This window comes from Pleurodeles waltl, chromosome 3_1 (genome assembly GCF_031143425.1).
Source record: "Pleurodeles waltl isolate 20211129_DDA chromosome 3_1, aPleWal1.hap1.20221129, whole genome shotgun sequence".
NCBI classification, from domain to species: Eukaryota; Metazoa; Chordata; class Amphibia; order Caudata; family Salamandridae; genus Pleurodeles; species Pleurodeles waltl.
The window spans coordinates 1,039,866,318-1,039,890,229 of record NC_090440.1 but is presented as its reverse complement, the minus strand read 5'-3'; the positions used below and the strand labels follow the sequence as shown (position 1 = coordinate 1,039,890,229).

The window sequence follows — 23,912 nt, the reverse complement described above, 5'->3', positions numbered from 1 at the left end:
AAAAGAAAAAAGACAGGATGGGCAGGGGGAGTCAAATTGAAATACTTACCGCGGAACCCTATGGACACATGATAAATTAATCTGAGAGTATTACTACTTCGTTATGCACAACTGTAGAATCATACCAGCAGTTTTTGCAATCTACAGAACAGTGATATTTACCCCCGAGTATGCCACTTATGGAACGGGTGATAGATATCCTGAACAGAGAAAATATTTTGCACTTCCTACAATCACATAAGAACTCTAAATATCTGAGCACGGTTCATATATTATAAATCACTTTAGGTACATTTATAACATCTTTTCTCAGTGTGAAGTTACTGTTGGTTTGTTTCCTAGGGAGAAACAATCGGATATTTATAACCACTCAAAAACCCATCCTCATTCCAAATCAAAATCCTGTATACCAACCTAACATCCAAAAAACACCATCCTTACAGGTAAGGTACTGGGGGCGGGAGGTTCTCCAAAATAAGATCCAGGACTGGAGCTGGGTGGCTAATGTACTCAGCAATGCCAGCATATTAATTTGTTATAACTGGAGTGTTGCAGGGATTACGCATCTTGAAAACAATGGTGATTGCACGTCCTACTGTAGAGAGTTTGCTCTCTGCTGTTTCCAGCAAAAGTGGTTAAAGCTGTGGGCTTACCCGGCTTTCAAGAATTCGCTATTTTAGCAAAAAGCTTAAGCGAGTGTGGCCAGCCTTCCAAGGTACTACCATCATGTTACACCAAGTATACTTATTTGTAGCTTTACACAGCATGCTCCAGACCGAAGGAGTATTTGAGCACTTTTTATTTAAGAAATGTTCATACAATTAATATTCATAATCAATATGTCAAACACAATTGGAAACCATATACAATTACAAAAATACACACAGTTTTAATATGTCATAAACAATATGCATAAGTTCCAAGTAGGGGGTGACTCGGAGTCAACAAGGTTCGCTCGTGTATCATTTCATTCAGTTGTTGAGGAGGGTGAAAATTCAGTTGGGGCTGGGCAAGGTCACTGGATATTACAGGTTAGAGTGCAACATCTGCATAAAAGTTATATAGGGGAGCTGAGAAGAGAGTAGTAAGGGAATCTTCGTTGGCAAAAAAATCTGAGCAGGATGCGAAGCAGATCTTTAGAGAGAGAAGCAGCACTGGAAGAGCAGTGCTTTGAGATCTTTCTTGAAGGCATTATATCAAGGATTAGGTCTGATGGAGGAGCATATGGAGTTCCTAACTCTATGGCCGCTTCCGGAAGAAATTATTAAGTCTTTATCTTCTAGAAAGATGTTGTTTCATGGAGGCAATTTCAGCACTTCGAAGGGACTGAAAGCCCTCTTGAAATTACCAGATTCTTTGAAAGATAGTGGATGGAGTGGGTGTGACTGGATCTGTGTACCAAGCTGGCCAGTTTGAATAAGCTTCTTCTTTAAAGAAAGTCAGTTAAGTTCCCACAGAAATACTGTCATTTGGTATGATCTGCTTGTGCCTGTGATAAGGCAGACCAAGGAATCAAGGGTTGTTTTTAAAAGCAGTGAAATTAGTTTTTGTTTTTTTAATACCTGCCAGAAGGGAAATTCCATAGACCAATTTAGAGAGGACTAATGTTTGGACCACAGTTTTGAAGTCATGCGAAAAGATTAATTTGACTCCCCTAAAGAGTCTAGTTTTGGTAATGTGCGTTATTGGATATGGCGCTAATGTGGGCCTGTAGATTTAGGTTTTTGTCTAGGACACAGCCCAACAATGGTTGGTTTAGAATTTAGCAGGTGTGGGGTACTGCACCACTCTAACTGGAGAGAAGCATTTTGGAAAAGAGGAGAAACCTAGTCTTTAGGGGATTAGGTTGAAAAGATTTTGGCAATCAGTAGTGTGCCAGCAAATATGTTAATGGTTATCTATTTATTTATTTTTAAAAGAAGAAAATTCCAAATGTTTTTTTGTTCACAACTAGATCTGTTTTCCTGCACTCGTAGTCCAGACATTATCCTAACCAGTACTGTGAACTTAAATTTACTGCATCCATCACCCGAAAATGAATTGAATGAATAGGATTGATTGACAGAGGGGGAGTCCGCGATGCAAGCTAGCTCCACAGATTCTGGGTAAGAAAGGTTGTGTTGTGCTTAATCATCTGCATGCTAGTAGACTGAATACAATGAATTGGATTCTTGCTTTAAACAATGTTTGCACTTATACCCACATCGCTCAAGCAAGAGGTGCTTGATTTTACCTTTGGTACAGCATCAATATAGAAACCAACAAGGCCGGCTTTAGAGTGGTGCAGCCACACCAGGCGCTGACCTAGATTGGGGGGGGGGGGGGGAGGGGGCGCTGCGTTTAGCAATAACTTATAAAACTTGCAACTTAAAAGCACCTGCTGAAAGGTTCCTTTTGCACCAGTCCTTCAGGAAACAATTAAAATGTCAAGATAACTCTGAGGATTAATGTTCCTACTAGGGAGAGAGGTGAGAGTTTGCAGCTTTGACTCGCCATAAAGTAGCGCAGAGGGTTAATGTGCCTGCTGCAAAGAGCAGAATTATATATTTTATGTGGATAGCTGATGGATAATAAATCCAGCCTTTCAAGCACTTTAAAATAAATGAAATATATGTGAAAGAGGGGCTATGGAGAGATGAGGGGCACATTCGCCGGTGTGGTAGAGAGTGAATCTGAGGAGGTGGTGATGGGGTGGTGGGACGCACAAAAAGACTGTCACACATGGCGCCCACCAGCACTAAAGCCCGGCCTGTAAACCAAATTCAGATTTTATTATTGACTTTAGATTCCAGAATGGCTGCTGCCCCCAGAAATAATGATTAACCCATGTTCTCAATGATCAGAAAACGTGGGTGCAGTAGCACGTCCAGATGAAAAGGAAAAGCGGATAGCATTGCAGAGCAAAGGCTCGAAGCTAAAAAAATGGGGGAAGGTGCAGTACTTTTATAAGGCATCAATCACTATTGAATCTTGCAGATTACTAACCAAGAAGTAGTTGCCATTATACTATGAGTAAACTTGGTTGTAGGTAGCAGCAACGGCTCGTATGAACCTGGAAGGAGGGAGGAAAATAGTTGATTTAACAGCTAGCTTAAATTGACGTGCAAGTACATGAGGACACAAATCTGATTTACACAGTGTGGTTGTCACCCAATTGTGCCACTAATTTACAACTTCCTAAAGTGCTGGACAGTTGGTAGAGGTCTATTTTGCATCAACTTTATAGGAAGGGTGAGACAAGCAATCATGGTAACTACAAGTTGGTTGATCTTCGTTACGTGGACACAAAGGCTTCCGCCAATATTACCTTAATAGAACTGTAAATTGGGTGCCAGATAGTGCTTTTTTATCCTATTATCAAACTGGTTTTCATTGCAAATGTAGTACAACTGGCAATATTTGCATTGCCAAAATCTTGATTCAACAAGTGAGCTACAGCGCGTGTGCAACACATTTTGCTTATATCTTGGAATATAGTGCTGCCTTCAGGGTTGTACACCGCAGGATTCAGTGGTCCAAGCGGATTTAGACATTTATAACAAGTTCAATAGTTTTTGGCTTAATGCCTCCAAAACCAATGTAATGGGTGCAAGAAGGAGCACAGAACAGAGGCAAAAGGTATGTAGTCCAACATGAGTGTTTATATATTGCATGGGGGTGTAGCTCAATGATACTGGCTCTGCGAAATTTGATTTGTCAACACTGTGGCATTTAACATCGGCCCTAAGCTTTGGTCTTAGAAGCGTACTGCAAGATGTTAAATCATTCAGGATCTCCAATTTTGGATGTGGTGAAGGAAAGACGAACCCGAGTTTTAACATATGGTCAAATAATTTATTTAAACAAAATTGGACTCACTCTCAATAAGTTACAGTGTCAGGTGTACAGGGTGTTTTCTGTGAGTCTCGTTCAACTGGCCAGGCACAAGCAAGGCTTCTTTTTGGACTGGTAAAAAAAACCTTAGCCGAGCAAGATGTGCATTTTAAAGCATGCTTTCATTTGAGTTCATATGATAAGAGGTGTTTGATACAGTATCTATGAAATTGAAATTATGAAGCTGTAAAAATAGATATTTCAGGACAAAGCTACCCCTGGGCACATTCATTGTGTGAGGTGCTTCACTCTTGGAATAGTTAATTTGTGGTTGAAAAGGGGGGCCCTTTCTCTCATATAAAGAGGTGCTGAATAAACAGTTAAGAACCATTTCTCGAGCAATATATTATGATGCACCATTAGCAAATACCATTTCTCGAGCAATATATTATGATGCACCATTAGCAAATACACTGCTGTGCTATGTATCTTCTTATGCTGAATTGCAAAGGCAAGTGGATTGGAGGATGCATTCCAAATCTACCCCTAAAGAGATAAGGCAGTGGAGGTTTCTCCTTGTCCTTGTAGCAGAGTTTAGTGGAAGCTAGTCGGTGGTCAATGTAGGTGGGATCTGAGGGGCACGATGTGCCCATACTTTTAAAAAAACAGTTTCCCTTACTTCCTGTGAAAAAGATAACTGTCCCAGGACGGTTAATTCTGACTGCTGAAATGCTTCAGCTGAAGTTTAAGGCAGGGAATCTCAAGTGCTGTAAAACTGTGGAAGGGGCAGACAGCTAAACAGGTCTTCTTGCTAGGGTGCCTGAAAGAAATGTAAATGTTCATAACTGGTTAATCTGCAAATGTTAAGGGTGCGTGGAGGCTTATAGTGGCTTTTATTGATGGTATCACTTGATGCTTCCTGACAACAGATTTATTATTTTTGAGTGGTACTGCAAGGGAGTTACAAATTGAACTGTGAAATGTGTGCTTTTAAATGACAGTTACAAAAGAAAAAATGCAGTATGTACAGTCTGGCAAATACTTAAATCTATATTTTGGCAGCATTTTACCTTAAACCTTTTTGTGCATTTTGTAGCAGCCTATCATTTATTGTGAACTATGCAAGTTTAAAATAATGACTTACATATTCACAGTTCATTCAGTCACAGTGGAACCTCGTAGCACTAAACATACAAAAGCCACTACTGTCGACTGCACCTACCAGGATTCTATTCTGTGGCTCTCTGGTTACAGACAAACCTCTGCAGTACATTAAATAATAGAAGTTTCGTTATTTACGATAGTACATTTCCCAACTAACTAAACAAGCATTTATTTTTCATTTAAACAATGCCTTGTTCATATCTAGTTATTTTAAGGGTGAAAGACTGAAAAATGTTATAATACTTTTTGCATTAGTCACGCCTTTGACCCCGCCCCCACACTCACTCCCCACCCCGTTTAAGCACAGCGTCACAGTTTCCATACATTTTTTAATGCACTTTGACCACTGAAGCTGTGTGTGTATGTATGTATGTATATATATATATATATATGTATATCTATTTATGTGAATAAATCTACTGTGAAGCTATTCAGCAGATTCAGGGCTGCACCCCCCACCCCCTCACACACACACACAAGACATCAGGGGTTTTCGAGTTATTTAGAAACGAACACTGGCTATGCCAATTATTGCTGGCACAGCTCGGGAAGACGAGTAATGAACAACAGAATGCTGTCATTAGATTTAGGAAACTACAGCCTTTGGACTCTGAACCCCCCCATCAGGCATCGGAGGTTATCGGTTTAGCTGCCAAGGTTTTGGTTTGCCTATGTGTGACATTTTCATATTGTCAATGTTGTTATGTGAGACACTTTAACAGCTTATGTGTGACACTTTGAGTGACACAGTAGAACACGTAAAACACAGCAGTTACAAAGATGTAATGCAATCAATTTCCGAAAAATCCCTTTGTGCAAAATAAAAGGCCTAAAAACTAAGCAAAGACCCTTAAGCATACAGGCATGACTAGTGGGAGTTCTTGGACAGTTATGACTATTCCCTGTGGTGGAGGAATGTTACAGCATATTACAGAGTAACCTAGCTACACATTCAGAGAATCAATGCTGTAAGCACTATCACACAAACATCTTAGAGTTACTGAATGTATTACATTAGCAATAAGAAAAGAATAACACTGCTTTGGCATTGTATTTAGTACATGTGCGTCCTCATCCTGAGCTTGGAAAGATTTAAAATGTAAGGATTAAAGTTAAAAGTACACCTGGCAACCAGCCATACAAAAAATATGTTTATATCCCAACAACGGTAGGCAAAAAAGAAAAAAAAAATAATTATGTTGCACAACCAAGTGGTTAGAAATATCACTCTGACTCCTAACACAAAGGATACATTGCAGAATAGTTCTCAGAAGAATGCATCTCAACAACTAACTAATGTAGTGAGCACTGTGTGTATAGCACCTTGGACCACACAACTCTTGTGCACTTGTAATGAGTTCCGCAATACACAGCCCCATCTTTTGTGGAGTGTCATTTAAAACATATTAAAAAACGTGTCCAGTAGCAAGCGAAAAGACATGTGCCTACGAGCGTAATAGGATATCTAGCTAGGCTGAGTTACAGAGTATTGCATTCAAAAAACCAGTAATGTTTTCAAGCCATGCTGGGGACAGACCAGGCACCTTCCATAAACGTCACTTTGTACAGCATACATTAATTTTTCTATACCAGTTGCAGGATATAGGATCAAAGAGGAAGCCCTCAGTTAACTGCAAAAGGCAGGGGCACTCTGCATACAGCTGGAATCACTACTCTGTGAAAACAATTATACTGCTCTTTCTAAAAGTACATGTCAGACAAAGTAATATTAAATCACACAACATGAAAAAAGCAAGGAAGTTTATGATATGCGTATTAGCTTTTACTGGTGTTTTTACTTAAATTGCAACTTTTGGGTTCATGCAGGAAATGCCAAAATATGCCCCTGTAGATTAGATAAAAAGGGAGAAATTATACGAAATTTTCATCCAGGAGCAGCTCACTACTTCAGGCCTTGGGTTCAAAACGTCCATCAGGCAAGTAATCACACACGTCTTCATTTGCTGCACCAACTAAATTGAGCACAGAGTTTTTTTTTTTTTAGGTGAATGAAATACGCAAAGAAAAGCTCTGAAGAGACATAAAATACCACTCTGGACAGATCAGGGGCCCAGAAAGACAAAAACGTTGCCTCTCAGCCACCACCTGAAGTTCCGTTTCGAAACCTGAGAGTTAGTTTGCGAAACAGCCAAACTTTAAGTCCGATGTTGGGAAAATGCATACGACATCCTGAACCAGCACCTCAAACAAAGCAACTGGTGACGAGGAGCTGATAACATCGTACCCACATGATCATAGCAAGCCCAGGTCTTGCCGTATCTATGGCAGCCTCACCTCTTCTTGACCCCGGGGTGAAGCTTTTTCACTGCCTGAACACACACTCACCTGGGCTGACGATCGTTTTGGCTGCAATTCTGCCACTTTGAGAGTGCATTGAGCAATGCCACAGCATCGATGACATAATTGTGTGACATTGCTTTTCAGTGCGATAATGCGGAAACATGCACTGAAATTCGTTATTTTAACCCACGATGCGTGGCACTTGGCGTGTAATTAGCAATTTCCTTAAGTCAGTCTACAACTCACGCAATTCTTCCTTAACTCCTTACACCCTCCATGCTTCAACCAGTGCTTCCGCATTAAGTGAATCTCAAAGATATGTAAAAGGATTTTTAGAGAATTTAGACTACTAACATTCTACTCCTCTATAAAATTCTTTCGGCAGGTCTATTGCTCAGAAACGATTTTTAAAGAAGTAGACTTTAGGTGTACAGAAAAGGAATCGCATGTACGTACGTGTTGTTATGCAAAGTTAGTGTTTATTTTCTTGTTTCATGCATACTATGGCATTACGAAGACCATCTGCCGCTACTTACTAGGACCGCCAGTAAACTCAGCCCAGCGCCAATGCTCTGCTACAGTCTGTTCATTCTACTGACCGCGTTTCTCCATAATTTGAGTATTTCCGGGTCGCTTGACAGCCAATGCCGTGACTGTAGTTTCCTGGGAGCAGGAGGGGTCATGATGGAAAAGGTGATTTCGGATTGGAGCCTTTTCGGCTCCTTGACCAATCCTCGAGGGTTGCACAGAATTCTAAGGTTCTCATTGGCTGTCGAGTGCTGACTTGCTTCGGCAGGGTGTAATTGTAAACACTGTCCGAGCTGACCTACTGCACATGGTAGACTCATCGTATTTTATAATGGGCATGACTTTCCTGACCAGGGATTTTAAGTGACGTCGCGGAACTTGCATTAAACATTGGAGTCGGGTAGTTACGCATAGTTGCCAAGTTTCAGATTGCTTATGTGTGACTTTACCATAGTTTAAGTGCGCTTATATGTGATATTCCTTGCTGTAAATGCGACAGCATGAGTGAAACTTAGTTGTAATTAAAACCAAACAGAAAAATCACTGTAAAGATAAATATAATGAAGCACCCATCTTGGTGCCCTTTGAAGTGCTTGAAGTAAGTGCCAACTACTATTTGTTCGAAGGTACTTCCACTGACGTAGTGCTGCTCACTGTTTGCATATTGCCTTTCAATGTAAAGTGTTCACACTTGTGGCACACAAAAGCTTCTGCTGAGTGCCTAAGAAATCTTAAAATTGCTTGCCAAATCTTTCCAGTGAGGGAATGACTAACGCAGGTGCTGGAATAATTTCCAGAATGGGACCCTCAATGTTACATAACTGAAGGCATTGGGATTGTGAAAAATCCTACCTTCTCACAACGAAAAACTATAGCAAATGAGGCACACCCATTCAACAGAAAAGTGGTAAGTGGTATATGTTGCTTTAAGGAGCACATTTTACAAATATATTTCAAAAACGTGATGTGGAAGCACCGTGTTCTTTACAAATAGCACATTTTCTATTGAAACAACCACTAAATGAGAAATTTCCTAGCTATTGTGAAGCAAAGTTTCAATTCTATTAAGGACACGGAGGCGAGGATTATGCAGTTCTTTCTTCACTTTTTATTACAACAGCAGGTTCAAAGTTCAACATAAAAAACATTAGAACCACAAATCCCATGAGTCCGAGTCATGGTAACCATAGTCCAGTGAACACCAATAACACTGACAGTATAAATGCCTAAAGTAACGTCATCCGCCCTCGACTTCACTGCGAAGGGACATCCGTACTTCATGTGGTCGCTGTCTCCAGACCTAAGAGAGATTGTAAACAACGTCAGACCACCCAAAACAATCCTGAGATTTACATCTGAAACCAAAAAGAACATGAAGTAACCATGAAAGTAATATACAATATAAGCCCCACACCATGGAATCTAGTACAATAAACGCATACCCAAAATCTGGGTGAAATACACAGCAATCGGCCACAGACTGTTACAAGCCGAGAATATACTCAGAAAGCATAGCAAGATATACCACCTTTGAACGAGATCCAATCTGTCCTCTCCGGGTGGGAAGGAACGGATCATGTGACGGTTGGGATGATCCTCGCCTCCGTGTCCTTAATAGAATTGAAACTTTCCTTCACGATAGCTAGGAAATTTCTCATTCTATGACAGGACCGGAGGCGAGGATTATGCAAGTTCAAAGCTTACTTACCACCAATGAGGCCGCCTCATGGATCGGTTTAAAATATAATTTTTTGAAAACCGACTCCGAGGACCAATCCGCTGCGCTCATGATGTCCTCAAGCCTACAGCCTACCTGCACCGCCTTAGAAGCCATAGCACCCCTAGTCGAGTGGGCTCCAAAAGCCTGAATGTCCACACCAGCTTCCGCTAGGATCCATCTGATCCACCTAGCAATGGTAGGCGAGGAAATCGCTCTAAACGGCTTCTTTAGAGAAATCAGTAGGTATCACTCCCCCGGAGGACGAAGGGGAGCCGTCATCTCTTCGTACGCCTTTAGGCAGCGAACAACGCACAATTTAGGAGCAAACGGAAACGCCGGATAAGACACTGATCTGGTATTACATTTTGTCCTACGGGCGATCGTGAAGGTTACTCCCTCAGGAGAAAAAACTCTGGACGAAACGTCAAGAGCCCGCACGCCCGACACCCTCTTACAGGATATGAGGCACAACAAAATGGCCAATTTAGCCGATAACTCTTTCCTAGAAAGGAAAGAATTGTCCTGCCAAGAGGATACCAACCGCAGCACCAGGTTGACGTCCCAAAGTTCCGGATATCTGGGTTGAGGCGGACGGGACAGGCGAATGCCCTTGAGAAGTTTGCATACCCACGGGTGAACTCCCACTGGATGGCCCTCTAAAGGAGGGTGACCTGCCGAAATAGCCGACCTAAAAGAATTCACAGTACAATACGACAGACCTGAGGCGGCCAGTTCAGCCAGAAAATTCAGCACGTCTGTAATGTGGGCCCCCATGGGATCTGTATGTCTGTCCAAACACCAGCGAGACCAGGTTGATTTGTATCTCTTACCAGTCCCTGGAGCCCAGGCCTGAGAGATGAAGGCTTGAGCTTCCTGTGAAAGTCGGCAATCCTGCCAGCGGTTCCTGAAATCCTCCAGGCTACCAGCTGCAGGTGACCCTGTAGCACCATCGGGTGGCATTGACCCAAGGAATCCCAAAGGATTGAGGGAGGCAAAGAGGAAAATCGCACGATAGTTCCAGTAGGGTTGGAAACCAAGCCTGAGAGCGCCACAGAGGAGTCACCAGGATAATCGTGGCTTGCTGGCGATGCACTTGAGACAGAACTCTCGGAATCAACAAAAACAGGGGAAAAGCATACCCCAGAAACGGACTCCAGGTCTGTTGAAAGGCATCCACGGCCTCCGCTCCTGGGTCGGGACGCCAACTGAAATAGCGAGGAAGATGCGCATTCCACCGGGATGCAAAGAGGTCCACCGCGCAAGGACCCCAATAGGACATGATCGCCTGAAAAATCGTCAAATCCAGCTGCCAGTCGCTGGAATCCGTCAGATACCTGGAGTTCCAGTCCGCCGTGGCATTCTGGATGCCCGGGAGATACTCCGCCGTGACTGATATCTGGTGCGCCAGACAAAAATGCCAATTTTTTTTCGCTAATTCCGCCAGTGCCCTTGACCGGGTGCCCCCCAGGCGGTTGATGTATTGAACCGCCGATATATTGTCCATCCGAAGGAGCACCACACAAGAGACCCTTTCCCGAGTCAAGGACTTGATCGCGAACGAACCCGGTAGGAGTTCCAAACAATTGATATGCAGGCTGAGTTCCTGGGGCGTCCATCGATCGCCGAAGGAAACGTCCCCACATCGGGCTCTCCAGCCTTGCAGACTGGCATCCGACTCTAAGACAAGATCGGGAGAAGAACCAAAGATGGCCCTGCCGTTCCAGGCCTCCATGTGGTCCAGCCACCAGTGCGACTCTGTCCTGGCCTCCGAATTGAGGGCAATCCGTTCTGAGTATGTCAGCCCCCGGCGAAGATGATGCGCTTTGAGGCGCTGGAGAGCCCTGTAATGAAGTGGGCCTGGAAAAATGGCCTGGATCGATGAGGACAGTAAGCCCACTACTCTGGCAAGTTGGCGAAGCAAGATCTTGTCCCGTCTCAACACAATCCTCAACTCCTTCTTGATTTTTGCAATCTTCTGGAGCGGAAGACTCAGAGGGGCCGTCTGGGAATCTATGAGGAAACCCAAAAAGGTCATTGACTGCGAGGGGGTCAGATCGGACTTCTGGAAATTCATCACAAACCTCAGATCTTGCAACAAAGCAATAGTCATGTTCACATTGGATATGAGACGAGATTTGGGCTGATCCATCAAAAGGATATCGTCCAGGTAAATAATGAGGCGGATTCCCCGAGAACGAAGGAATTCCACCACCGGTTTGAGGAGCTTGGTAAAGCACCAAGGGGCTGAAGAAAGTCCGAAGGGGAGAGAGGTGAATTTGAACACCTGTTGTCGCCACCGAAATTGCAGGAACCTGCGATGAGGGGGAAAAATGGGGACCGTGAGGTACGCATCCTTGAGGTCCAGACGAACCATCCAATCCCCTTGAAGTAAGATGTCCCGAAGGAGGTGAATACCCTCCATTTTGAAGTGCCGATAGACTACCCAGTTGTTGAAGGAACGCAGATTGATCACCGGCAGGAAAACCTTTGTCCTTCTTTTCGACTAGGAAAAGATTGCTGATGAAACCCCTTGGGTGGAGCGACGTGGGACAGATAGCGCCTTTGCGCAACAACTCCTGTACTTCTGCATCTATGAGGATGGAGTCTGAATCCGAAAAAAACATAGGCCTGGGAATCACTTCCTGAACCGGAGTCCCCCAGAACTCTATGTAGAATCCTGACACTGTTTGTAAGACCCATGCGTCTGAGGTGAGGAGTTCCCAGTTGTGTTTGAACAAGCAATGTCCCCCCCCCAGTTCTTGAGGGAAAGAAGGGGTAATCCTTACCCGAGGCTCCTCCTGGGGCGTTGGCTGCTCCGCGGGCTCCTCTACTCGCTTTGCTTCTTCCTTTACCCCTGTTGGGGAAGAAGGTCCCCTGGCGAACGTCTCGCCAACCGAACTGTCGGACCGCTCCAGGGCCTTGTTGTAATTGGCGGCCGGAAGAGCGACCCCTTCCTCATCCGGCCCGCCAAAAACCTTCCCAGGGAAGATCTTCTTTATCGAAGCTTGGGCTTTATCAAGGGCCGAAAAAGTGGCCACAAATTTCCCAAGCTCCTTGACAAAGGGATCGCCGAACAAATTACCCTGTGCAATCGCCCCTGCCTCCGAAGTTGACAGTTGCCCCCAACTTGGGGTCAATCTTAATAAGCAGCCTCTCTGCTGATATAGCGCAGTTGGCATTGCCGAGAAGACATAACGCCCTCTGGGCCAACCCGCAACGACATCCGTCTGGAGAGGTGTATTTGACAATTTGGCCCGCTCGGCCAACTGGATAATTTGGGTCAGCGGCCCAAGGATGTCCAGGAGCGTATCCTGGCACGCTCGCCAAGACCTATCAATCCCTTTTTTAGGATCCTTAACGTACTTTCCGAAGAAGGTACACATTTTAGGGTCTATGTCTGGTGTGGCTGCCACTCTATCAGGGAGGGTAGGGTGGGGGCACTCAGCCCTGAGCGGCGCCCGTACATCCTTATCCAAAGGTTGGCGAAGTTTACTCGCCACATAGTCTGCCACTTTCGAATCCGGGCGCCATTCAGATGAGCGAGGGTGGTAGATCCCCTACGGCTCAAACATGTCGGAATCCGACTGCCCCGGATCCTGAGATTCCAGGATAGAAGCTCCCGGGTGCCACGGACGACCCGTTTCAACCTCCTCTACTGAGGAGGAATGCCCCTCAGAGTCATCAACCATGCCCAATGAAGACCCCACAAGGAGGTCCGATTTGGGGTGCCACTTGTCACCAGTAACCCCGGGCAAAGAGCCCTCCCGGGAGGGTAAACACAATTGCGTGCGCGCACTCTTACCGGGAAGCGCAGAAAAAAGCTCAGTTTCCTCGAGGTGCTCTGCTGCACGCTTGCGTGATTTCTTGGGGGAAGCCCCATGGGCGACCCCATCACCCCGTCATGCAGGGCCCTTTAGAAACCTGTTCGGCAAGCTGCGCCATACTCTCCTTGATAGGAGCGAGAGCCTGCGCGATGGCCTGTGACAGGACGACATCCACCCCAGGGGGAAGGATGCGAAGCGAAGGGCCCTCCGAAGACATGATGGGAAAGGAGTCTTGGTCCTGGGCAGGTTGCATGCTGCTAGTGAGGGTAATGACAGGAGAAAAAAGGAAAAACTACGCCCCAAAACCTTCCGGGGTAGCCGCCTCACACTCCTGTCGCAAACAAGACTTGAGAAGTTCACAAGCCTAAAGCCAAAGAAAACAGGCACACTACCGCGTAAAATGAGCGTACTTTCCCGCTCCAGGTAAACTCAACCAAACGGTGTCAAGTGAGGGAGAAAAAACACAGGGAAGTCAAAAAACTCACCAAATTGCCCTACGCGTTAATAAAAACACAGCGCCGAGCGAAAAAACGGCTAGTGCGCTGTGAACACGTATGAAAACTGTGACGTGGGCCCTCTAGAGGGCCCGACGAGTCACCGCAGTATAAACGCGCTCGGGCTGTCAAAAGTCTACCGCGCGCGTAGCAACAGCGTTGCTACAACAGGGAAACACTGCTAGAAGTGAAGTTTTGACGCGCGCTAAGCCAAAGCACCAAATACACACTCTACCAAGTCAAAAAACAAAGCTCAGAGGCAGAAAGGCACTTATCTGTCACCGTAAGCAGTGAAGAAAGAGGGCGGATGACGTTACATTAGGCATTTACACTGTCGGTGTTATCGGTGTTCATTGGGACTATGGTTACCATGACTATGGACTCATGAGATTTGTGGTTCTAATGTTTTTTATGTTGAACTTTGAACCTGCTGTTGTAATAAAAAGTGAAGAAAGAACTGCATAATCCCCGCCTCCGGTCCTGTCATAGAATTCACACAGACTTACAGTTTTACTGATAAACCTATATAGTTCACACATGATAAAGTATAGAAATCGGGTTTTAGTGAATCTTTGTCATTTTCTTGATTTGTTTTGATCCTTTTACATCTTTGTCTCCATCACACTTTAGAATTAGAAAAAAGTGATTCATTTATGTTTTTCGAACTTTATTTCGAAATATTTGTACAGTTAATTTATAGGTATTTAAATTGTGTTATGTCTTAGAAGAAAATTACATCCAACAGCTGTTTCTTTCACATGAGCAATTGTCACATAGTTCACATTACAAAATCCTCACACTTTGGAGTAAGAAAAGAAAGTAGCAGTCTGAGGGCCTCATTATGAACCTGGCGCTGGTCCGACCGCCACATTACGACCATGGCGGTAGTGCCACGCTCAGACCGCGAGCACCGCCAATTTTCCTCCATAGGATGGACTGGTTATGCTGGGGGTCCTAATCTGCCAGGGCGGCGCTGCTTGGAATATGACCCCCTTCTCCGCCAGCGGTTACATGGTGGTATCACTGCCATGTAACTGCTGGTGGAGGACGGGTTCAGGGGGCCACCCTGGTCAGCCCCATAGCAATGTTCACCTACAGACTAACAATAGAGTTGAAGACAGTAAATAAGAACAACATGTTTTCAGGACATTTTTTATAGAAGAACATGCTGTGGATGAACACTGAACCTTTTACCGTGGCTCTATAAACACATACAACATAAAAATACTAGAAGATGGCAGCAACGCATCTGCCATCAAAAGTCGGCAACGTAATAACAGTTTGGACGCTAATGGCAATGCTTGTATTGTAGATGGATGCTGCTCCCTCCTCTGCTGCAGCTGTGTTGGGTACTCCACTACTGTCTGTCAGGCATATCGGCGACAGCCCACCACCTCCAGTTTTCTCCATTGCATCAATGGGTTCTCCTGCAAAATCTCACTGCCATCTATGATTTATCAAACACAGAGCATGCCGGGATCCTTGGGACACTATATCCAAGCAAACACAAAGTAACAGTGAGTGGTTCTGGCACTCTTAGAACTTAGGAACAAAATGCTGAGAGCACAAAATGAATTGAAACTTCACAACTCCAGACCTAACCTCAAAGCCAGTTTTGCACTACTACCGCTAACAAGCAGTTGGCATTTTGTGGTATGCTTCCTAGCCCAGAAGTTTAAATTAGGGAAAATCAAAATAGCATTGTAGTTTGGTGAGTAATTGCATGTGGATGGGGATAGGGAAGTAGCAGAGTGTTTGTGTGTGTGCACCCAAGTGTCACAGCCGCTGTGAACACTAAGTCATGCGTGCAAGCAGAGTCCACAACCTCAGGCTTGGCGGCCTGTGCCCTCTTCCAGCAGTGCACAGTTTGTGCTGTTATTGCAACTTTTCTCATAGGTCTCTTGTGCCTCGCAGCACTGGTAGTGTGAAGAGGCACTATAAATGTGTGACTAATGCATTTTAGTGGGGTGATGCGGACCACCACACTAAAATGCACTAGTCTAACCACTGATGCGTGGTACATGGCAGAGCTGGCAGTAGCACTAGCTCATGACCTGAGCAGATCCTGCTTTTGCGACCTACATGTTTCCAGAACAGAGGGGTATCAGGCAGCGGTCTAAGCCTCTTAAAAAGGTGTGGGAACTGTGAACTTGAGTGCAGTGGGTGTGGGGTCAGTGAGCGTGAGGGCGGGATCAAAAGCTTGGCTCAAAAAACTGAAATATTCCATAACAATGTTTTTGGTCTTTTACCTTCAGTTAACTGCTCATATAATAACATACACCCTGCCCTGCCAGGTACTACACATCAGGGGTTAGACCAACACATTTTAGAGCTGGTTTCCGCATCAAGGCACTTGCTGAGGGGCCTATTGGGAAACTTCAATCATCATCATTGTAGCATCCTCCCCAGTCTGGGAGCATGCAAATGACCACAACACACGCGGAGCACTGTAACAAACATTTTTATTCCTCAGCATATGGTCACATTCTCCACTCCCATTACGTCATAACTGTTAATAACCACACCTTCACACCTCCCAGCAAGTTATGCAATTCCCCTGTAGAATCTGCTGGAGTGCAAACATTATTAAACCCTCAGGTACCCTGGACGTAATGGTTACGTCCTGGGCAGCACCGCTCGGGTGCTGTGCTGCCCAGGACCTAACCGTTACGTCCAGGTAGAGGCCCTCGGGGGAAGCGCTAGCGTTCCCCCCGGGGGCCGCGCACCCCCCTCCCCTGGGAAGGGATGGAAGGGGAATCACTTCCTCTTCCACCCCCGCCCCTGTGGCGTCTGATGACATCAGCGCGGGATCGCACACTGACCTCATCAGAAGCCTACCCCTCCGCGCTGGAACCTCAGCATTTCTCCTCTGATCATGTGGAGGGGTGAGAGAGGCATGAAAGGAGAGAATAGGCCTTTCCTCTCCTTTCATGTCTCTCTCAGCATTTCTGCTGCCCGATCGCGATGCAATCGGGCAGCAGAAATGCCCACTAGACACCAGGGAAACGTTTTTTATATTGGGCAAGGGTTGCTCCCCAGGGGGGCAAATTATTTTACGCCCATTTCTGCCCCCCCCCCCCCGGGAGGGGGGGTGGGGTCAGAAACACCTAGACACCAGGGATCTTTTTTTTTGTGTGTGTTTTTTTTTTTTATATGTGGGGAGCGGCCCCTTAAGCAAGGGTTGGTCCCCGGGGGGGTGGAGGGCAAATTTGTTTTAGGCCATTTCTGACCCCCTTGGGGGCGGATCAGCCTAGTTTTATTAGGCCAATCTGCTCCCAGGGGGGGCAGAAACCCTAGACACCAGTGATTTTTATTTTTTTGCGTAAATTTCAGCAAGGGGAGCAACCCCTTAGGCAAGTGTCGTTGCTCTGGGGGGCAAATTTATTTTAGGCCATTTCTGCCCCCCTTGGGAGCAGATCAGCCTATTGTAATTAGGCCGATCTGCCCCCAAGGGGGGACAGAAACCTCTAGGCACCAGGGATTTTTATTTTAAATTTTTTCATCAATTTCACACAAGAGGAGCGACCCCTTAGGCAAGGGTCGTTCTCCTGGGGGACAAATTTATTTTAGGCCATTTCTCCTCCCCTTGGGGGCAGATCGGCACATTTCTATTAGGCCGATCTGCCTCGATGGGCGGGGAACCACTTAGGCACCAGGGATTGGTGTGTGTGTATGTGTCTGTTTTATTTGGGGGGGGCAGCCCTTTGGGCAAGGGTCGCTCCCCATGGGGACACATCGGATTGGCCATATCCGGGGGCAGATCGGCCTATTTTTGGAAGGCCCATCTGCCCCCCAGGGGGGCAGAAAGCCCACCAGAGACCAGGGAAGATTTTTTCAAAAAAAGAGGGTGGGGGTATTGCCATACCTCCACCCCAAATAAATCGGGCCAAAGTTGTTCTGCCCACCGGTGGGCAGATGGGGCAAATACCACTGATCCACTCCCTGGGGGGGCGGGGGGGGGCAGAAAGCCTACTAGATGCCTGGCTACCAACTAGTATGGGCATGGTTATGCCCCCACCCCAGCTGAAGGGGTAACAGTCTTTCAGCTCTCCCCGGCACACTAAAACATCTTATCCTACGGCATGCAAGAGGACATTTGATTATTTTGGATTTTGGTTTTACATTTGGGCCATGAGAGCTTGTGTAACTCTCAAAATCGTCCCAGGTGGAATGCTGAGGGCTGCACTTTTTGGACTTTGGGACGTTGATATGTAGAAAAATCCACAAGACCTAGACACATCTGAAAACTAAACATCTGAGTGAGTCCAGGGTGGTGTGCTTCACATACACCCCACACCATTTTCTTACCCACAATGTCCTGCAAACCTCCAACTATGCTGGAAATCATACATTTTCCCCATATTTTTGTGATGGAACCTTCCAGAATCTGCAGGAATCCACAAAATTCCTACCACCCAGCATTTTTGCATCCATACCGATAAACATTCTGCCCCACTAGTCAGCCGAAAAATGTTTTTTTTCAAACTGCCCTTTTCAACCTGCTTTGGTTCCCCTTCAATTTCTACATGTCTTTGGCTCTTCCCTGTCACAGGCACTTGGCCCATCTACACAAGTGAGGTATCATTTTTACCGGGAGACTGAGGGGAACGTTGGGTGGTAATTTGTCCCGGTACAGTGATCCCACAGAGAAATGTGGGAAAAATGTGATTTTTTTAGCTAAATTTGAGGTTTGCTCAGGATTCTGGGTAAGAAAACACTGGGGGATCCACTCAAGTCACACCTTCCTGGATTCCCTCAGGTGTCTAGTTTTCAGAAATGTTAGGTTTGGTAGGTTTCTCTACATGGCTGCTGAGCCCAGGACCAAAAATGCAGGTGCCCCCGCCCTCCTCCCGCAAAAACAGGTAGTTTTGTATTTGATCATTTTGATGTGTCCACATAGTGTTAGGAGCATTTATTTTCGCGGGCACTAGGCCTACCCACACAAATGGGGTACGATTTTTATTGGGAGACTTGGCAGAATGCTCGTTGGAAGGAAAGTTATGACTCCTCTCTGATTCCAGAACTTTCTGTCACCGAAATGTGAGGAAAACGTGTTTTGTTTGGCCAGATTTTTAGGTTTGCAAAGGATTCTGGGTAACAGAACCTAGTGAGAGCCCCACACGTCACCCCATCCTGGATTCCCCTAGGTTTCCAGTTTTAAAAAATGCACATGTTTGGTAGGTTTCCCTAGGTGCCGGCTGATCTAGAGGTCAAAATCCACAGGTAGGTACTTTGCAAAAAACAGCTCTGTTTTCTTTGGGAAAATGTGATGTGTCTATGTTGTGTTTTGGGGCTATTCCTGTCACGGGCACTAGGTCTACGCACACAAGTGAGGTACCATTTTTATCGGGAGACTTGGGGGAATGATGGGTGGAAGGAAATTTGTGGCTCCTCTTAGATTCGAGAACTTTCTGTCCCAAAAATGTGAGAAAAAAGTGTTTCTTTAGCCAAATTGTGAGGTTTGCAAAGGATTCTGGGTAACAGAACCTGGTGAGAGCCCCACAAGTCACCTCATCCTGGATTCCCATAGGTGTCTAGTTTTAAAAAATGCATAGGTTTGGTAGGTTTTCCTAGGTGCCGGCCAATCTAGAGATGAAAATCCACAGCTAGGCACTTTCCAAAAAACACATCAGTTTTCAATGTAAAAATGAGATGCGTCCATGTTGCGTTTCCTGTCGCAGGCATTAGGCCTACCCACGCAAGTGAGGTACCATTTTTATCGGGAGACTTGGGGGAATACAGAATAACAGAACAAGTGTTACTGCCCCTTGTCTTTCTCTACATTTTTTCCTTCCAAATGTAAGACAGTGTGTAAAAAAGACGACTATTTGAGAAATGCCCTGTAATTCACATGCTAGTATGGGGACCCCGGAATTCAGAGATGTGCAAATAACTGCTTCTCAACACCTTATCTTGTGCCCATTTTGGAAATACAAAGGTTTCCTTGATACCTATTTTTCACTCTTTGTATTTCACCAAATGAATTGCTGTATACCAGGTATTCAAGGAAACTCCATTGCAAGGTGCAGCTCCTTTATTTGCTCTGGTAACCTAGGGTTCTTGATAAACCTGCAAGCCCTACATATTCCTGCAACCAGAAGAGTCCAGCAGACATAACGGTATATTGCTTTCACAAATCTGTCATCGCAGGAAAAAGTTACAGAGTAAAACGTGGAGAAAAATGGCTGTTTTTTTCAGCTCAATTTCAATATATCTTCATTTCAGCTGTTATGTTCTGTGGGAAAACCATGTAGGATCTACACAAGTGACCCCTTGCTGAATTCAGAATTTTGTCTACTTTTTAGAAATGGTTAGCTCTCCTGCATTGGTTTCATACCCATTTCTGTCACTGACTGGAAGGAGGCTAAAAGCACCAAAAATAGTAAAAATGGGGTATGTCCTCGTAAAATGCCAAAATTGTGTTGAAAAATGTGATTTTTCTGATCCAAGTCTGCCTGTTTCTGAAAGCTGGGAAGATGGTGATGTTAGCACTGCAAATCCTTTGTTGATGCCATCATCAGGGAAAAAAATCGCAAGCCTTCTTCTGCAGCCCCTTTTTCCCATTTTATTTAAAAAAACAAAAATTTTGGCTAATTTCTTGGTCTCCTTCAGGGGAACCCACAAACTCTGGGTACCTCTAGAATACCTACGATGTTGGAAAAAAAGGACACAAATTTGGCGTGGGTAGCTTATGTGGACAAAAGGTTATGAGGGCCTAAGCGCGACCTAACCCAAATAGCCAAAAAAAGGCATGGCTCCTGAGGGGAAAAAGGCCTGGCAGCGAAGGGGTTAATAAAATTGTGACATTAAAATATAGTGTTTAATAACATAAAATTAAAAGGTTGTTTGAAAATCATGTATTCAAAAAGAAAAACGTGTAACTGATATAGTGGACACCATAAACAACATGTATGATTATGGAAATAACTGTCTAATAAAGATGTATTTTGTTTATTCATAATTAAATGTACTGAAAGATGAATATTGAAATGTACTAAAAGGATCAATAGTTTAAATATTATGAAATGTTTTATTCTTAATGTTATAGCATTGGTTTTAAAAGGCCTCACGTTTTAGTGATTTTCCAGAGGCAATGTTTTAAAAGTGTTAATTCTGCAAATCATATTTCTCTAAGCATCCAGTGTAACTTGCTCACTGTGGAAAAGTTATGTTCTTATGTTTTAACATTTTTCTGTCTTCCTAGGATGAGATAATGTGTACCCAGGAACAAAAGTCTTCAGTACTTACGTATAACCTGCAACAATTGTATTCTACTGCAGAAACTGGTGACTGCAGTGAGAGAAGATGAGCCAATCGTGAATGCAGAAAGTGAAGAAAAGATACTTCTAAAACATGGAATAGTTTTAATTGGCTCTGTCTTAAACCACCACATAGACTGACTAATAGAAACATAGCTAGAGTCTTTCTAGGACCTTAATGTAACAAAATTCAGGTGATGTCAGTTCAGTTATGTTTTTTACTCTGCTAGTGTAGTGAAGTGCTGTGTTCTTGGCTTTCTGTTGTTGACAGTTCAGATGCATTAAGGCCAAACATTATTGAACTGTTCCCTATTATGACATTGCCCAACAAAGAAGACCAGAATATGCTCCACTGATGAAGACATTGCTGCTTAACGATCCATTTAGGAGAGGTATAACCAAATGTGCATTTATTTTTCTTGCAAATGTCTATGTTTTCTCTCTCTAGAAAACCCAACCGCTATTTTTGGTTAACGCCATAGTGAGATGTTTTCCAAATTAATGTTTGTCTTCTATTCTTTTTGCATGAAGTCCAAACATGCTTATCGAATTAGAGAAATAGTTAAGAAGCCAAATGTTAAATTCAACTGTTTCATATAAATTGGTAAAAAGCAATTCATCTGCGATAACTGAATATATCCTGTGTCTATCATTCATCTGCTATGGTTATTATTCTGCATGGTGGTTCTTGAATGTTTAATAATACATATTCTGCCTAGGTTAAGATTCTTTGGAAGACTTGGTCAGCCTATATTATTCTTGTATTTTTATAATTTGGTCTTGCGTTTGATTTATGTGATCTAAGAACTGTTAATCTAAAGAGCAATAAATGTTTGAGCTTTATTACACTGGTGTGGTGATTCATGGCCACATAGGTCATGGTATGTATAAATTATTGACTCTAAAATTGAAATTGATATTTATTGATTTGATCTGATTGATGTTAACAGTTAGGATGGTATCTCACTCCTATCTGAGTCCAAAGATTCATGTCGACCTCTGAGGGTAATTGATGGTTACCCTATACATGTCACTTAAAATAAAAAAATTATCAAAAGAAAAATAAGGCTGGACACGCCTACAGTTTTGGTAGCAGCAGAGGATGGTTACATCTCAATAGGACAGTATCGTCCTGTTTTTAATAGTTATATGTCATTCAGAAAGAATTGGGTGATTTGGTTTTTATCAGTGCTTGTTGAAAATTATGACATTTGGTTATTCCAATGCTTGTTGGGATGAAAACTAATTTTTCCAAGGCTTGTTTAGAGAAGTTCCCAGTGTATCTGGTGTGACTTGTGATTTAGGTAGGGTTTGCACTTGCAGTGCTTTAGCAAATCGCAGGAGAATTGTGATGTTTGAGAGAAATAGGGAGTTTGTGTACTCCAATGTAGTTTGTTAGGGAGTGTGCGCACTCCAAATTGTGTTTGTAGGGAATTCATTGTACTTCAATTGAGAGTGGCACTTTGTGCTAAAAAATTGACAACGTGGTTGTTAATATATGTACCCTGCGTGGTCTAAGACTTCGGAGTATTGTACAAGTGTAGGACACACTTGGTTGTTGTTGTTGTAACTTGTCTGCTAAGTTGGTCAATCGGATGTGGTTGACAAATAGTATTCCTAGAGAGTGTGTGTTAAAGGGAGTGCTAGTTTGACAGGTATTGGTGATTCCTGAGTGCACAAGGAGGATCTAGTATTAGTCAAGGGTAGAATTTGTTGGTTCAATTTTACTTGCAAATTAGAGAAAGCAAAGATCTAATGAGTAGTTGTCAAAGCTAAAAGCCGCAATTGAAAAATTTGTGAAGCTTCCAAAGTGCTTGTGTTCCCTACCGGTAGTAAGCAGACAAATTGGTGTGTTGATTTTTCTTTGGTGCTCACAATATTTTGCATTAGTTTTCATGTGAATCAAGTTTTGGAAGGCGAGTCAGCAAGACTTTGCCAGCCGCTGTGCATGTGAGTGTGATGTCACTAGGTCGTGCCGGGATAGGTCAGTTGGTGAAAGGCAGCCGCGAACGGATTGGTGGCAACCCTGAAGCGTTATTGGTTGAGAGAGGCAAGTAAAAAGGATTTGGGATTGAATTACTTCCTTTAGGAATTTAAATTGTAGTTTTAAGCCTGATTAAAGTAAAAATTTAAATTTTCAAAGTGTTAACAGTGTGCTAAAGGGAGATGCTTTCATTCCATTTAGAGTAGGAGAGATTTCCCCGCCAGAAGTTACACCTGCATATATTGTAATTGAAGAGAAAGGTACTGCAGCATGTATTTGGTTGAAACAGTGATGCAAAATGACAGAGAAGGAAAGGAGCTTAGTGTTTCCTGCCTATGGAACTTTTAACATGAACATTTTAGAGAATTTGAGGAGAGTGCTGTATGAATTAAAACCTCCTCCTTGACCAGCACAATTTGAAGCTTTAGCCATTTGCGAATTAGTGGTCAGACAAAAAGAGAAATGTAGATTTTCCTAGTAATTTATGAAGGAAAGTCTTAATTTTATTAAAGACACGGAGGCGAGTATTATGCAGTAGTCTTTTCTTTATTTTTAATAGCAGCTCCAGTCAAGAATAACTACAAATCCCATAAGGCAAACAAGGAACAGCTAATAGGAAAGCAAAAGTAGTTTCCAGAAATGCACCAATCACTGACAATCCCCTGTAATAATACCTATCTTGACTGAGAACAGCCCTCTTTTCTTGTGCGAAACTCAATGAGAAGTAAACAACGGAATAATAGAACAGCAAATACAAAATGCCAAACAGAGCGATAACATTTCTTGTAAGTAGAACAAAAGTCTCTGGAGGAAAGCCAGTAGGTT

General features: G+C 43.8%; 1 protein-coding gene across 3 annotated transcripts in view; it reads right to left on the bottom strand.

The window, feature by feature from the left end:
• The window catches only part of C3_1H2orf76 (chromosome 3_1 C2orf76 homolog), a 141,878-nt gene extending 133,934 nt beyond the window's left edge, over window positions 1-7,944 (bottom strand). Inside the window, exon 1 of one of the 3 annotated variants that reach the window (XM_069224330.1) lies at window positions 7,815-7,944. The gene's annotated coding sequence lies outside the window, so the exon portion shown is untranslated. Of the gene's footprint in view, window positions 1-7,323; window positions 7,429-7,814 lie in introns of those variants that run through there. The other 2 variants (XM_069224331.1, XM_069224332.1) reach the window with 2 other exon arrangements.
• Between the last annotated feature and the right edge of the window lie 15,968 nt (window positions 7,945-23,912).